The sequence below is a fragment of the Alternaria metachromatica genome (genome assembly GCF_023757995.1).
Source record: "Alternaria metachromatica strain BMP 0045 chromosome Unknown scaffold_65, whole genome shotgun sequence".
NCBI lineage: Eukaryota > Fungi > Ascomycota > Dothideomycetes > Pleosporales > Pleosporaceae > Alternaria > Alternaria metachromatica.
In genome coordinates, this window is record NW_026055556.1 from 1 (window position 1) to 17655 (window position 17655).

A 17655-nucleotide genomic window follows, 5' to 3' on the forward strand; every position below is an offset into this window, starting at 1 on the left:
GCGGGGGGGACTAGATATCTTTATAACATTCTTTAATAGCCTTTATAGCTCAATGGTAGAGCGGAATACTGTTAATATTCTGATAAATGTTCGATTCATTTTAAAGGCTTCTCATTTGCCTTTACAAAATTTTTCAGAATAATGTTAGGAAAATTGTTACTCCCTAGAGGATGTAAAAGGGGAGTTCGAATCTCTCTATTCTGATATGTTACTAAATTCATTAATATTATTACTTTTATCTAATGCTATTACATCAAGACGAGACAAATCTATCTTGTACTCTAGAGTAACGATTACTATCTTACTTATTTCAGCTTTTATAGCTTATGATAATTTATCTCTTTTATTTTTAGCAAAAGGTATTGGAATCTTCGGTGGGTTATTCCATACTACAGCTACTACGAATTTTTTCCACCTGTTTATCTTTTTAATAACTAGCGTTATCTTATTGTTAACTTCATTTTACCCTAGAAAAGTTTGATTGAAAGAATATAGCAGCCCGACTAGACTTTTATTTACAAAACTAGTTTACTACGGAACCTTACTTTTAAATAAAATGGGAGAGCAGTTTAAAATAATAGAATACTCCTTAATTATCTTATTTATTGTTACAGGTAGTGTTTTTCTAATTTCTACTAGTGATTTAGTATCCATATTCCTATCCATAGAATTACAAAGTTATGGACTGTATTTATTATCAACTATCTATAGAGATTCAGAACCCGCTACTTCAGGTGGTCTTATGTATTTTTTACTAGGGGGATTGTCATCCTGTTTTATACTATTAGGTACAGCGTTACTTTATGCAAATTCTGGTACCACAAACTTAGACAGCTTATATATTATAACTAGCATATCTAATGTAAGTAAAGACAACCTTACTGGGCTACTATATTGATATAAATCTTACTATATACACATAAGTTTACTATTTATAGCTGTAGGATTCTTATTTAAAGTTTCCGCTGCACCATTCCATTTTTGAAGTCCTGAAGGATGATGTGGGAAATCATCCATAACACCGTCATCGTGTTTACGGGACAAACTACCAAATTCCGGGAACACCCTAGAAATCCAAGTACCAAGCTATAGTTTAAAATCTATAAGTGGCTGAACTAATCACTCAGAGATGGTAAAAAGCTTGGAAGCTTCTGAAAAGAATACGGGTTATCGCGGATCTAAATCAGTCACTGTTTTATCTCTAAATCCTTTGCTAATTTTTGCACATTATAATTTTATCTCCTTCATTTTCTCCTTCCCTGTGCTGCACTCTAAAGTATCACTTTTCTCTTCTACTTCGGCTTTATTAGTACATGTGAAACATTCCAGAACGGCTTTACTAACTTTTTTTTTTATATATTATAATATATAAAAAAAAAAGTAAGTGGAAAACAAAACCTTTATAAGAGTAGTACTACGAAACCACACATAAACGGGTGATTTCGTGGTTATTCTACTAATTCTTCATCTATTGCACCGTCTTTTCAGCCAGTAACTATATATAGAAATGCTGATATAGATAAGGTCTTAGTACTAAAAGAAAATAAAGGTAAATCCGGGGTATATAGCTGAACAAATTTAATTAACGGAAAAAGATATGTAGGTAGTAGTATTAATCTAGAGATAAGATTGAAAGGTTACTATAACATTTATTTCTTAGAATCAGGAATAAAAAAGAGGAAAAGTTTGATCTACAGTGCTTTGCTGAAGTATGGTTATTCTAATTTTACTTTAGAAATCCTGGAATATTGTGATTCATCCGAAACTATACAAAGAGATCAATATTATCTGGATTTATTAAAACCAGAATATAATATTTTATTAACAGCTGGTTCTCGATTAGGTTCCAAACATTCTGAAGAAGCAAAAGCCAAAATATCTGCTGCGGCTGTAGGTAACACAAACAGTACAGGAGGTAAAGGACGTAAACGAGCAGAAGGAGCAGGAAGTCCTAGTGTACCGGTAGAAGTACTTGATAAGGAAACTGGAATAAAAACAACATATCCTTCAATGAGTGAAGTAGGGGAAGCCTTAGGTGTACCTACAGGAAGTATTAGAATGTATTTTTCTATCCTTTGGGGATGGTCCCCTTCAGGGGTCCAGACCTAAAGGTCAGTCCCCTTCGGGGACTAGAAATACCCAGACGCCATATAAAGGAAGATATTTATTGCAAAAATTAAAAAAGGTTTAAATAGTGACTGTAAAAGAGCAACGAGTATACGGTAGTTGATATGATTTATCATATTTAAGATGTATTCTATCAGGTTTCAAGAGAAACCGTTCAGTAAAAATCCCTTCTAACCAATTTATGCCAAGACGATTTTATACAATTAGTAATAATATTAACCCTAAGACATATTCTCTTATTACCCTACCTTTATTTGTGACAGGCTTTACAGATGCAGAAGGATGTTTCACCATTATTGCACGTAAATCACCTATCCTTTGGGGATGGTCCCCTTCAGGGGCCAGACCTAAAGGTCAGTCCCCCTCTGGGACTAGAAGCAGCACTGGTTGAAAAATCGAAGCCAGTTTTATTATAAACCTTCATAAAAAAGATGTTAAACTCTTAAAAGCTATTCAAGATTTCTTTGGAGGTATAGGACGAATAAGTAAAGAGAGAAATGGTTGTCGTGATTTTACAGTTAGTTCTTTAGATCAAATTGTCACAAAAATTATCCCTCATTTCGATAAATACCCCTTAATCACTCAAAAGCTTGCGGATTATATTTTATTTAGAGAAGTTATTATGATAATGAAAAAAGGTGAACATTTAACATCTTCAGGTTTAAAAGCCATTATTAACATAAGAGCTTCTATTAACAGAGGTTTGACTCCCGCTAACTTTTTTTTTAATATATTATAATATATTAAAAAAAAAGTAAGAAAGAAGCTTTTCCTAGTTATTCTCCTGTCCATAGACCTTTAATTGATGCACAAACGTTGCTTCCTATTAATCCTTATTGAATAGCAGGTTTTGCTTCCGGTGATGGTTCTTTTATGGTTAAACTGAGAGTTAGTGATGCTTACTGTGCAGGAGGTCGTGTTGATTTGGCCTTTGTTTTAACTCAACATTCTCGTGATCTGTCTCTTATTAAGTGTTTAGCTTATTACTTTTCATGCGGACAGTTTTATACTTATAAGGATTATGCGGAATTTAAATGTAGTAATTTAAAGGAGATCTATGAAACAATCTTACCCTTTTTCCTTAAATACCCTATTCTGGGTGTGAAATCTAAAGATTTCGAAGATTGAGTTAAGGTTGCGGAGATTATTAGTTCGAAAGCTCATCTTACTAAGGAAGGGTTGGAGCAAATTAGAGCGATTAAGAATGGAATGAATAGAAATAGAGAGAATGTTAAATAGTTTTTATATCATAATTGTCTTATCATGTTATATATTATATTTGTATAAAATTATTAAGGTTATTTGTAAGATAAATTTTACTTCCGAGGACGTTTATGATGCTATTCCTACTGTTGTTACAACTTTTGTAGCTATAATAGCAAAAATTTCTATTTTTATTTTCTTATTAGAATTAGTTCACTATACAAGTAAACCAATACTAGATCTAGATTTTTCTTGAACAAATAGCTTATTACTTAGCTCTCTTTTATCTTTAGTTGTGGGAACTGTAGTGGGTTTAACACAGTCTAGAATAAAAAGACTTTTTGCGTTTAGTACAATATCACACGTAGGGTTTATATTATTAGGATTAAGTATACACACTGTAGAATCAACACAAGCCTTTATATTCTATTTAATTCAATACTCTATCTCAAATTTAAATGCTTTTATATTACTATTAACTATTGGTTACTCTCTTTATTGTTATGTAGATAATACAAATTCTACCAAAAATATTGGAAAAGAACAGGATAGTAATGAAAAACAACAGGATAGTAATGAAAACAATGGTAATTTAACCGATGTTAATAATTCTCCTATTCAACTTATTGATCAGTTGAAAGGATATTACTACATAAATCCTGTTATAGCCTTAAGTTTAGGGTTAACTTTATTCTCTTTTGCGGGAATACCACCTTTAATAGGGTTCTTTGGTAAACAGATGATTTTAAGTGCAGCAATTGATAACGGGTATATTTTTATGAGCTTAGTTGCTATATTAACAAGCGTTATAAGTGCTGTATATTATTTAGCTATAATAAAACAAATCTTTTTTGATAAACCAGATTACCTAGTAAACGATGAACTAATAGATTTTAATGCAGATGGTTTAATAACGGATAAAAATACTATCGTTCAAAAAGTGAACGTAAATATAAACAATATTGTTATATCAACCTCATTAAGTTTATCTATTTCAGTTATTACATTAGTAATAACATTATTTATTTTTATACCTGAAGAATTATTAAGTTTAGCTAATATATTAGCATTAATCATTTTTAATTTATAAATGACAAGTACAACTTTTTTCATTATTTTTATACCTATATTAGCTATTATATTATTAGCGGTTAATTTAATCTTAGCACCCCACAATCCTGGAATTTGATATAGGAAATCAAATATTAGGGATAAACTGCCCAACTCCGGGAAACCCCTAAAGCTTCTGATACCAAGCTATAGTTGAAAGGCTATAAGTGGATGAAATAATTACTCATGTATGGTAATAATTCAGAAGATATCTGAAAAGATAATGGGTGATCGCGGATCTAAATCAGAGTTTAAATTAGTAGATAAGAGAAATCTTATGTTAAACTCTGTAAAAGAGCAACGAGTAAACGGTAGTTCATGAGGTAATATCTTACCTCATGTAAGATGTACTCTAGCGGGTTTCGAAAGAAACTATCAAGTCAAAATCCTTTCTAACCTTATAAATTACACTACTTTTTTCTCACAACACAAAACAGACAGGGTAAACACCTTTCAGCTGCGAAATTATACTAACCACCCATCTACATTAAACTTAAACCCTTTATATATTTCTGGGTTTACAGACGGTGAAGGTTGTTTTATGATATCTATAATAAAAGATAAAAAATATACATTAGGTTGACGTATATCTTGTAGATTCGTTATAAGTTTAAACAAAAAAGACTTAAAAATACTAAAGGGCTTTAAGGACTTTTTTGGTGCAGGTACTATTTCGTTTACGGGGGAAAACGCTGTCCAATATCGTGTTGAATCTTTAAAAGGTTTAGCTATTATAATTAATCATTTCGATAAATACCCCTTAATAACTAAAAAACAAGCGGATTATACATTATTTAAATCAGCTTATTATTTAATTAAAAATAAAAGTCATCTGACAAATAAAGGAATCTTAGAACTTGTAGCTTTAAAAGCTGTATTAAATAGAGGTTTAAGCAAAGACTTAGGTGTAGCTTTTCCTGATATACTTCCCGCTTTAAGACCTGAAGTATTATTATCTAAAGTTGTAGATCCTTACTGATTAGTAGGGTTTACGGATGCAGAAGGTTGTTTCAGCGTTGTGATATTTAAATCTTTAACATCTAAATTAGGAGAGGCTATTAAATTAAGCTTTATTTTAACTCAGAGTAGTAGAGATAAAGATTTAATGAATAGCCTAATTGAATATTTAGGGTCTGGGTTTATAACTTCAGTTAATAGAGGAACAATTGATTTTAAGATTACCAAATTTTCTAGTATAAGAGATATTATTATCCCATTATTTGAAAAATATCCTTTACAAAGTAGTAAAAATACAAAATTTTTATATTTTAGTGAGGTGGTAAAATTAGTGGATAATAAAGCTCATTTAACTGAAAAAGGGTTAAATCGAATTCGTATTATTAAAAATAAAATAAATACAGATTAATAAACAATAGCGTGATAAAATTTAGTTGTAAATATATAAGCATGATAAATTTGACTAAGCGTACCAAGAAAAAGATAGTGTTTTCGAATGTGGTTTCCACTCGTTCTTAGGTCAAAATAGGACACAATTTAGTGTTTCTTTTTTTATCTTTGGACTTCTTTTTCTTCTATTTGATTTAGAAATCTTACTAGTATACCCTTACAGTGTAAGTAGTTATACGAATGATATTTATGGTTTAGTTATTATGATGGTATTTTTTGTACTATTGACCTTAGGATTTATATTTGAATTAGGTAAAAATGCATTAACTATTGATAGTAGACAAACTTCTTCATATAATAATGCAGATACTACTACACCAGTTTCCTTTATTGCTAAATCTTATAGCACTCTTAAGGGTAGTTCTTTTTTATCTATTCCGGTAGCTATTATAAATATGGAACCGATAAATATGGAAGCCATTATACAGCTTACTGCTAGTTTATTTGATAAATGTTATCCTTTAGTTCTAGCTTTAGCTGCTATAGCTATTTCAATTTTAGCCTTAGAATTAGGTATTTATCTGGCTGAACCTGCTAAGGATGGGAAAGAAAAAACTGGAAATAAGGTGGGCGAGGGCGTAAAAAACCCACCAAAAGGTAAAAAAAGTGACAACAAAAAACCTGGTTGTGTTCATCCTAGTGGATGGTGTCAATGCAACTCCTGTGGTTGCGAAGAAACAAGACATATACCACGTATGTTAAGTGATATTAGCCCGGACAGATGTTGTGGTTGTGGTGTCCGTGGCCCTGTTAACCATTGCCTTATGTGCGAATGTAAGTTTCACTATCGTTGTCATAAAAGCATGAGGGGGGACTATAATCCCTAAGCGATTATTCTAAATTAATTGCATAATTACAGTTAACTTGTTATGAAAAAGGTAAAATTTGTTATTTATAGTAAACTTTTATCTATTATAGTATAACAAATCCTAGTTTGAATTTACTGGTATATTGCAGTCTACATTTTATACAGAAATTAGCGGGGGGGGAGAAGAGTAAAATAAACTTTTGCTTAAAGCCCCCTAAAAATATTAGTTAATACACCCTTTATTATAAAATATATAATCTATGATGCACATTAAATAGATAATTACCATGATTTAATTAAAATAGACTTTATATTATACTTTTTAACTAAATGTAATTTTAAGATCATCATCCTAAATTTAAAATGTTATATTTTCCAACAATTATGTCTGTTCTTGAAGTATTGGCTGTTACTGTACATGTTTATCCATATAATGACGTTTACCTAGATACTCTTTTTATAATAGGAATATCTATGATAATTCTTAGCTTAGTAGGTAGTAATAAAAATAAGTCTATAAAGGAAAAATTAATATTTTTTGTTGAAAATTTTTATGTTATTTGACCGTTTATGTTATATATGTTTATCTTTATCTTTATTCTTAATATTTTCTTAATCTTATGCGGCTTAGGTGTAAGCATTTCTACTCTAAATCTTACATCATTCTTTTACACTTTATTCTGTAAAGTTGTTTTAATAAGAATAGTTGTTACCTTAGTTATATCTGCTTATACTAAACAATTTAGTTTAAATTCTTTTTCTTTAAGTGTATCCAGTGTTATATTTATCTTTATACTAGCTGGGATAAACTTTTATTATATTATTCCTTTGGTTAAATTTATTATAGGACTAGGTTTAACTAATGCAACAAATATGTTTAACAGAATAAGTTTATTTATTGAAAATACAGGTGGTAAAAATTCTAATTCAGAAAGTTTAGCTAAAGGTTTAAATAAAATTTTAACTAAATTACCTTTACTTGGTAGATATTTAAAATCAACAGTTAAAGGTTTAAATGTGGATAATTCTAAAAATAGATCTTCTCCTTTTAGAATAAATCCTAAATACCTAATTAGGAATATTATGCCTGTATATCCTTTAATTAAATTAAGTAGGTTTACTACAATATTCATACCTCAAATTGTAAGTGGGGAGTGGAAAGCTTCTTTTGAATATAAAGGTACTTTAACGGAATTAGCCATAATATTTAACAGTAATAGAGTTTATCTTACAGATGTTATCTCTAAATTCATTTGTAAACATTCTAATCTTCAATGTAAAGTTAAAATTCTATGCAACAACTCAATAGTTAACCTAAATGCTAATTTTAATAAAGGTATACTTCAAGAATTTAACCTCTCTAAAGTTTATTTAGAACCTGTTGAACAATGGAATAAGAATTTTTCTAGTGAAAACTCTTTAAATAATAAAACATTTTTCTCTAAAGGGTGTCATAATGATTTAAATCGTTATGACAGATTTGGTTTTTTATTTGATTATAATCCATTAGGCTTTTTATATAATTATAATCAAATGCCTCCTTTTGATGATAATGATTTAGTAGTTTTTGCTCACAATTATTCAACTACTCCTTCTGAAGTCAATAAAGAGGAGCTACCTTCTTCTGACTTAGATATTTTACCCGAAGAACCTACTGATTTAGTTGATTCTAATACAAACGATAATGAGAGTAGTTCTATAAGTGAAAAATCCTCCCAATTTTGGTCTAACAATCCCTCTAGCTCTGGTAAAAATACTATAGACACTTTTGAAAAAATTAACAATAAAAAAAGAGAAACAGGGGCCTTTTTTACAGAAAAAGAGTTTGAAGACTATATAACGCCTTATTTTAAGTCTTGCAGGAGTATTAAGGATCTTAATATAATTACCGAGGATTTCTTATTGGATCTAAAAAGTAATATTAATAGATTCCTACGTGAAGTTAGAGAGGACATCGCTAGAACCCTTAGCACTTATGATGAATCAGTTATGGAAACAAATGAAACAATACGGTTAAATTATCAGAAAATAACGGATCAGCAAACTGATCCAGAGCAGCTTGCTGCTTTGACAAATCACAACACTTTTTTATTAAATTATTTAACGGGCGTTACTAATATAAGAGATCAATTAATGGATTATTTAAATAATTATTTAAATAGCTGGGATATCGATGAGGGTGATAATTATCGCAGTAGAAGTTCTTTAGTTCATTCTTTATATGATACCCATACTCATAGAATCATAGATCTTCACAACGGTTTTGATTGGTATGCTTCAGAACCTGAGGGTTCTGAACCGGAGGGTTCTGAACCGGAGGGTTCTGAACCGGAGGGTTCTGAACCGGAGGGTTCAGAAACTGATGATTATAACTTAAATGAAGAGGAAGATACTAAAAATACTTCTGATAAAGGTAAACATAGATGTACTGAAAATGTTTCTGATAAGGGTAAAGGTAAATCTAAAATGACGGAATGTATTGATAGCCCGTCTGATTCAGATCCTCAAGACGAAATGGATAGAGGTGTGTAAGAATCTAGACGAGGATATAGAGATCATTATTCCAATAAAAATGGTGAGTCTAGTAAAAGATCTAAATAAAAAAAATATTTAGGTTAACTTGTTATGCTAATTATATCGTATAGCAAATCCCATTTGCAAAAATGGAATTGCACTCTAAATTTTAGAGAGCAACGGGGAGAAGAGTAACTTTTGCTTAAAGCCCCATTAATACAAAAAAACATGTAAACTTACTACACATTATTTTAAAATATATAATCTATGCGGTTTAAATAGATAATTAACATGATATATTAAAATATACTTTATATTATACTTTTTAACTAAATGTAATTTTAAGATCATCATTCTAAATTTAAAATGTTATATTTTCCAACCATTATATCTGTTCTTGAAGTATTGGCTGTTACTGTACCTGTTTTATTAACAGTAGCGTTTGTAACTATAGCTGAGAGAAAAACAATGGCTAGCATGCAAAGAAGACTTGGACCAAATTCAGTGGGTTGTACTAATTTTAATCTTACCTTTAAAAGATTTTATCATTCTTCTTGTGATGATTTAAGAGAATTATACCGTAATAGAAAAGCTCCTGTTATTGAATTTTCGGATCATGTACTTTTTACTTGTACTGATTTGCTTAATTCATCTTTAGTAAATTCTTTTTTTAAACCTTTAAAAGGTAAAGGAGGTATTTATATGTTTAGATATAAAAAAGATACTAGCATTTTTTATATAGGGAGAGCTAAAGATTTTAACAAAAGATTTAAAGATCATTTGAATTCTGATTTAAAGGATAGATTTCATAAATTTGCTAATTCAACTGGTTGAGATAATTTTGAATTCTCTATTATTGAGTTATGTGATCTTAATATCCAAGAAGATAGAGAAAATTTTTACTTGCAAAAATACTTACCTTTATTAAATACTGTCTTTAAAAGTAATTTTGGTCAAATACAATCTTATGATTCTTTATATGAGATTTTAAGACTTAGAAAATTAAAATTAAATTTAGATAAAAAATATAAAGGTATTAATCTTTATCTCTATGAATATTTCAATGGGCAAGTTAGTGCTAATTATCAAACATTTAGCTCTATAAGTGAGCTATCTAAAAAATTAAGTATAGCTAGGGAAACTATTAGTGTGTATTTAGATACATATGTGCCCTATACAAATTTTGTATTTTTAACTAATAAAATAGAATCTTTTGATTTAGTAGGTAAATTAATTAATGAGGCTATGCATGGATTAAATTTAAATCATAATATACCTAAAAACATCTGAATGTATTTTATAGAATCTAATGGTACTGTAGTTAAAACTGAATTAGAATCTAAAAGTGCAGTAGCTAGATTATTAAATGTGCAACATTTAGTTATTACTAATCATCTAGATAAATGAATAAAAGGAGGTATTAATGGTTATTATTTATTTACTCATGAATTAAGTAGTCTAGAATTAGAAAAACTAATTGAATTATCATCATTAAGAAAAACTAGGAATTGTACAGTATGAGCTTATCATGGTATAACTTTAGAATTAATTACAAATTCATTCAGTAGTATTCAAAAAGCAGCTGAATATTTTAATGTAGAATACAGATCTGTATTAAACCACTTAGATACTGAAATAGCTACTAAAAAAGGTGATTATTTAGTGTACTTTTTTAGTAATGAGTTGACTTATTTAAAGAAAAAAGAATTACTAAATAACTTAAAAATTGCAAAAAATGAGACTACTCCCATTTGAGTATATAAAAAAAAGGATGGTGAATTAATTTTAAACTCTAATAAACCTAGTTTTAGTTCAAAACATTTAGCAGCTAAAGAACTAAAAATAAGTACTAAAACAATTAGTAAATTCTTGGACATTCATAAAGATTATAAAGGATTGTATTTTTATCGTATTAAAGTGTAAGGTTTTAGGTAAAGTGTAAGAAACTTTATTAAGCCCTAAGTGAAAGAAAACCTTTTGCTATAAATCATCAAATTGACGGGAAAGCCCTAAAGCTATTTCAACCAAGCAAGTATGGTAACATCATTGTGGCACAGGTAATGACTCGTGGTATGGTAAAATCGAAATGGATGCACGAAAGGAAATGGGTAATCCGCAGCCAAGCAGCATAATTATTATGGTGTGCAGTTCATCGACTAAACGGTGGTTGGTGTTATTATTATTAATAATGCTTAAGATATAGTCAGACCCTACTTGAAAAAGTACAGAATATGTATTTTTTATATATTCGTTAAATGGATAGTTCACTATTTAGGGAGAAAGTCCCCAAGCTTTGCCTGTTTTATGCATATAAATGGCTAAATGGGGATATTCGTGATATGGTCTACTTCAAGCATTTGCCGATGCTCTTAAACTTTTATTAAAAGAGTATGTTTCTCCTACACAAGCCAATATAGTATTATTTTTCCTTGGTCCGATTATAACTTTAATCTTTTCATTATTAGGATACGCCGTAATTCCTTATGGTCCTGGTTTAGTACTACTAGATTATAATCTGGGTATATTATATATGTTAGCTATGTCTTCATTAGCTACATATGGAATTCTGCTGGCTGGATTAGTAATTAGTCCCACACTCCCGTGAGGGAGTTGTTGAAAATCGGGTGAATTTCGAGAAAGACTTACTTTAAGTCAACTCGAAGCGAAACATGTATTTATTTTCTTAGCACGCCTTAGGGTTATATTTTTCCACCTTGGGGTGGGAAAATGGTGCATAAGAGTGTACTACTGTCTAAAGTCCTTAGTGTACTTTATAACAAAGTCCTCTTATTTTAAACATGAACGTTCAACGACTAGTAGATGAGTATATAAGAAATACAATAATTCTACCACGAGCGCCCGAAGTCTTGTTTTATTTTTTATTTTATTATCAAAACTTTTATTTTCAAATAAAACCTTACAATTGTTTATGGCCTGACTTTGTTTTTTACTTTTTTTATATATAGCGGAAATTAGTCCTGATTGTGATTATATTTATAGCAGTAGTGTTTTCATGTCTTTTCCAATACGAACTAAATTAGATATAAGAAAATATTATACTACCATTGTTACTGAGAATGACAATATCGAAGATTTACAAGCTTTACACTCAATATACATAAGAGAACTATACAAAGATAGGGAGGCTCCAGTAATACCTTTTGATCGTGATTTAATTTTAGCAACTTGTCATCATTGTTTAGACAAGAATAAAAAATCTGAGTTTTTAAAAGAGTGAGGACATAAAGGCTGTATTTACATCATAGAATATAAGTACAACCCTTTTATTTATTACATAGGTAGAACAACTATGTTTAAAAGAAGATTTAGTAATCATCTTTTAGCTGATTCTAATAGCAAACTACATGTCTTTTTGAAGTTAGTTGGTTGGGAACATTTCAACATTTCTATTTTAGAGGTTTGTTCTTCTGAAGAACAGGGAGCAAGAGAGAATTACTACCTTCAGAAATACTTACCTTTATTGAATACCACTTTTTCTTCAAAATTTTCCGAATCTGCTATTTATTCAAGTTTAACTAGTAAATTAGCCGCTCTCAAATCTACTTCTGATTCTCATGTATCTGGTCAATCTATCCCTGTTTATGTGTATGAGGTATATGAAACATATATAGATAAAATATGTGTTAAATATAGTAGTATTATGGAAGCTAGCCGTAGTGAAAAGATTGCTAGAGGTACTTTAGGTGTGTTTAGAGATACTAATGTACCGTTTAGAAATAAGCTATACTACTCGAAACCTATTATAGATTTTGAATTAACATTTAATTTATTTAAAACTGCATCTAGTGGTTTAAATCTTAATAGTAATATAGCTAAACAGGTTTGAGTTTACAATGCCAAAACCCTAGAATTAATAAAAGGTAGCCCCTTTCCTTCTAAAACCCAAGCATCCGTTTCTGTGGGTATTAGTCGTAATGTAATAACCTATTTTATAGATACTTGGAAAGCAGAAGGAGTGAAAGGTACTTATTTATTTAGTAGACCACTTGAAGCTAAAGAAGTGGAAAATCTTATTGAATCTTCACATACACTAGAACTGGGTAATAAAATAAAAGTTTGAGCTTATAATGCTAAAACACTTGAATTAGTTAATAATTCACCATTTCCTAGTTTACTTTCAGCTGCTAATCATTTCAAAGTTAATTATCGTACCATCACTAGGCATTTGGACACGAAATTAGCTAGTTCTCAAAATAAAATTCTTGTATATTTTTTTACAAAAGAAATAGATTCAGTTCTAAAAAGTGAACTTTTGAAAAACATGAGTAAAGCTCACTATGCTCGTACTGAGATCTGGGTGTATAGATTGGATGAGTATGGAGTTTTAAATTTAATACCCAATCAACCATTTAAAACTAAACGGGAAGCTATTCGTGCTCTTAAGATTCACATAACTGTATTGAATAAATATTTGGATTCTTCTGAAATATACAAAGGGTTTCTTATCTTCAGCTCTCCACAAAATTTTCAGGATAAACTTGAATAGACGAAATATATATAAACGTAAAACCTTAGTCACAGTTCCATTCTTTTTTGTATGTTTAGCATAGAAGGCTTATAACCTAATCTACTAGCTTACTTATCAAAATATGTATATAAACAAGACTATGATGTAGTCTGAGCCATCTTGTAAGAGATGGAAGTAAAAAATAAAGAGATTTTGCTAAAACAATACTGGGTCAGCTAATTCTAAATATGCTTTTTTAGGGTCCTTAAGAAGTACAGCTCAATTAATTAGTTATGAATTAATTTTAAGTTCTGCTATACTTTTAGTAGTATTATTAGCAGGTAGCTTAGACATAACTGTTATTATAGAAGCTCAAAGAGCTATTTGATATGTAGTACCTTTATTTCCTATATTCATTGTGTTTTTTATAGGATCTATAGCGGAAACAAATAGAGCACCATTTGATTTAGCAGAGGCTAGTTTTTACAATTGTAATTCTACTTAGAATGATTTGGCCTCTTTAAATATCGCTATATGCTGAAAACTTTTAAAGCTTTACATACGTTGACCATACCAGTGTTATTGCCATGCTGTATATGAAGTCATGTAAATATTGTCAAAGATGTTACAATAAACAATCAGCAGGAAACCAAAATAATTTTAATTATGAGCAGGATCCTCAGAGACTACACGCGATAATACAGTTATATAATTGTATATGATATAGCCCATAAGAATACAAGAGTATGTTTTTTGAGATAAACCCGAATTCAATTTAAAAACACTTACAGAAAGAAACCTAATTTAAATTTTACATTACGTAGACCTTATTATACCTCAAGTTCTCCTAAAGAAGATAATCCTATACCTATATTAATTATAACGAATTTACAGGATAAAGATAGCATATTTTCTAAACGTGATCTCCCATTTTTTTTTAATAAAAAAATTGGAGGTATATACAGTTTTTTAAACATGGTTAATGGAAAACAATATATAGGTAGTGCAAAAGATTTATACTTAAGATTAAACGAACATTTATCAAATAGAAAATCAAATAGGGCTTTACAGATTGCTATTTCAAAATATGGTTTAGAGAACTTTAACTTTTGTATATTTGAATATTTTACTTATGAGAATAAGACTACTAGCTTTAAATTATTAACTGAATTAGAAACTATGTATATAAATAAATTTAAATTTAGCAATTTATATAATTTTTTAAAAAATGCTTCTAGCTCAGAAGGCTACAAGCATACAGAAGCTGCTAAAGAAAAATGGTTGAAAGATTTAAAGATAAGACTAACCATCCTTTCTGAGGAAAGCATCATGATGAAAGATCTAAATCTTTCATTAGCAAATCTGGGTCATTAAATCCTATGTTTGGTAAGACACATTCGGAAAAAACTAAAGAGCTTATAAGAAGTAAAAGAGTTAAATATCCTAATGGTGTAGGTATCTATGACCTAGATAACAATATGATAATAAGGTTTGATTATGCTTCAGATCTAGCTATTTATTTAAATGTATCTAAGGTCACTGTAAGTAAATATATAAATAAAGGGTTGGTTTTTAAAGGTAAATACTACTTAAAAGTTAACTCTTTTAACGAATAAGTAAAGTATTTACTGATACTCTACAACACAGGAATCAGAACTAGTAAGTGGGTTTATGACAGAGCATTCAGCTGTTATTTTTGTATTTTTCTTTTTAGCTGAATATGCTAGTATTATTCTTATTTGTATTTTAAATAGTATATTATTTTTAGGTGGTTATCTGTTTGACTTTAACTATTATCTATATCCTTACTTTTATTTAGTGCAATTTATTGCAGGGGATAGTTATATGTATCTAACAGAAAATGAAACTAATTTTAATGTAATTGACTTTGATAATTACAATTCAGTAATAGGAACAACTATAAGTGGTGTGGTAATAGGACTTAAAACTTGTGTAATGATCTTTACTTTTATATGAGCGAGAGCCTCATTCCCGCGTATTCGTTACGATCAGCTTATGTCCTATTGTTGAACTGTTTTATTACCAATAGTTATTGCATTTATTATACTAGTCCCATGTATATTATATAGTTTTGAAATAATGCCTTGTAATATACCTTTATTATAAATTAACAAATATTTATCTAAATAATAATTTTTTATTATAAATATAAATGTGTTATGTATTTAAATATTATACTAGAAAAAAGTTTTTTGATTTGTATAATTTACCCTAGTCCCCTTACTTTTTGAGTATATCATGAAATATGTAAAAAAAAGTTAGGGGGAGAAGATAGTATAGCTTTTATATATAATTATTTAGTAAATTTTCTAAAATTTTTCTATGTATTATAAGTATTACATTAACATAGATCCTATAATAGAAAAGAAACTAAAAACTGTCTAGGTATGTAAAAATTTTAAGTGTGGAAATATATATTGTGATCCTAACTAGTACTTAAAGGTTTTATGCTACTAGCTCTTTAGTTTAAAACACTTTTGTTGAGTTTGCTGTGTTAATTAGGTCACAATAACTATACTGGTGGAGTATAAATTGTATTTTATAATATATCATTATTTGAATGAATAGTACGTACAAAAGAGCTTATTGACATAAATTAAGGTGTTTTACAAATACAAGAACGATAATAACAAAATAATTTACTATAACAGTCATTACATACCTGCTTATTATTGTAAAGTACAGCTGTACTAATAGACAAGTTTTTGTATTTATTGGGCTACCTAATGAGAGAAAGGTGTTTTTCTATCAACACTCATCTCACACTACCCCGGGAGGATTGGCCCTTATTTGCGATTTTGTGACTCACATCTGTATGGGAAAGTATGAAGATACTCTTCTAAACCACTCCATGGAGGCTCAAGGGTCAACCCCTTAAAAATCCCCACCGGAAGAAGAAGTATCACATACTTCTATATAAGTCGGTGAATATTTCTTATAATGATTTATCAATTCTTCTTTTTTCACCAATCTATCGTCTTAATAACTTATTTTTTCGGGACTATTCACATTGATTTTAGTGCATGTATGTATCCCCTTTTTAGACTGAACACTTTTAAATTTAGTGAGATTCCTATGATTAACTTCTACAAATTTACTGGGATTTTCTTTAATGTATTTGTTTACCTTTTCTATGTCTTTTTCCATTTATAATAAATTAGTTTCACTTTTCAATTTTTTATATTTTGAAAGAGATGAATAAATAAACGGAAATTCCCTATTTTCATCTATGATTATCGTTTTGATAAACAAATCTAAATTTCGTTCTGTAAGATCCATTACAGGCTTATTCACAGACTTATCCGGATTATAAAAAGATTGTGTTACAATTTTATATGCACTAGTATTAAATACAACGATCATTAATCTACTTAAATTGAGTTGGTGAAAGACTTCCTTTTAAATTATTTTTCCCACTACTAATTATTATCCCAAAAGTTTTAAATATAACTTTTAGTAATGGTAATCTAACTCCATCAACAATTAAGAATGTTTTTCACCCATGATCTCTATGTGTAACTAACGACTCAACCATATCCTCTTTAAAAAAATTCTTTATATTGCATTATTCTATAAAGGTGTGTACCATTCTCTATTTTATACCCCTCCGATACACGCCTTCTATTTCTTATAATTCTAATAATATAAATCTTTTCCGTATCTAAGAAAATAGCCCCAAAATTACGACGTATAACATTATTATAAAATGCTTTATCTAAATAATTTCTATTAAAAACAATAGAGGTAGTATGAACAACATTACGTTCTTTCTGAGATGAAAGTGTAATCCCACTCAAATCAATTATTGTTGAAAAAGGAGCATTTCTTTTAACTAAAGAATACAAGAAATTCCTATCATTCTTTCATTTCTCTATCTGAGTTTTCTCAGATGAAGTATATATATCTTCAATTAATTTTATACTTTTTTCTTTAGCAGCAAACTCCACTGTATCCAATTTTTTTTTTAACATATCTAGTAATTTTTCTGTATTCATTT

The 17655-nt window shown here is 29.2% G+C and overlaps 1 non-coding gene across 1 annotated transcript; it reads left to right on the forward strand.

The window, feature by feature from the left end:
• The first annotated feature begins 38 nt into the window (after positions 1 to 38).
• Positions 39 to 109, forward strand: J4E83_011076. The gene has a single exon. It is a non-coding gene; the product is annotated as a tRNA-Asn (tRNA).
• Positions 110 to 17655: the final 17546 nt, after the last annotated feature.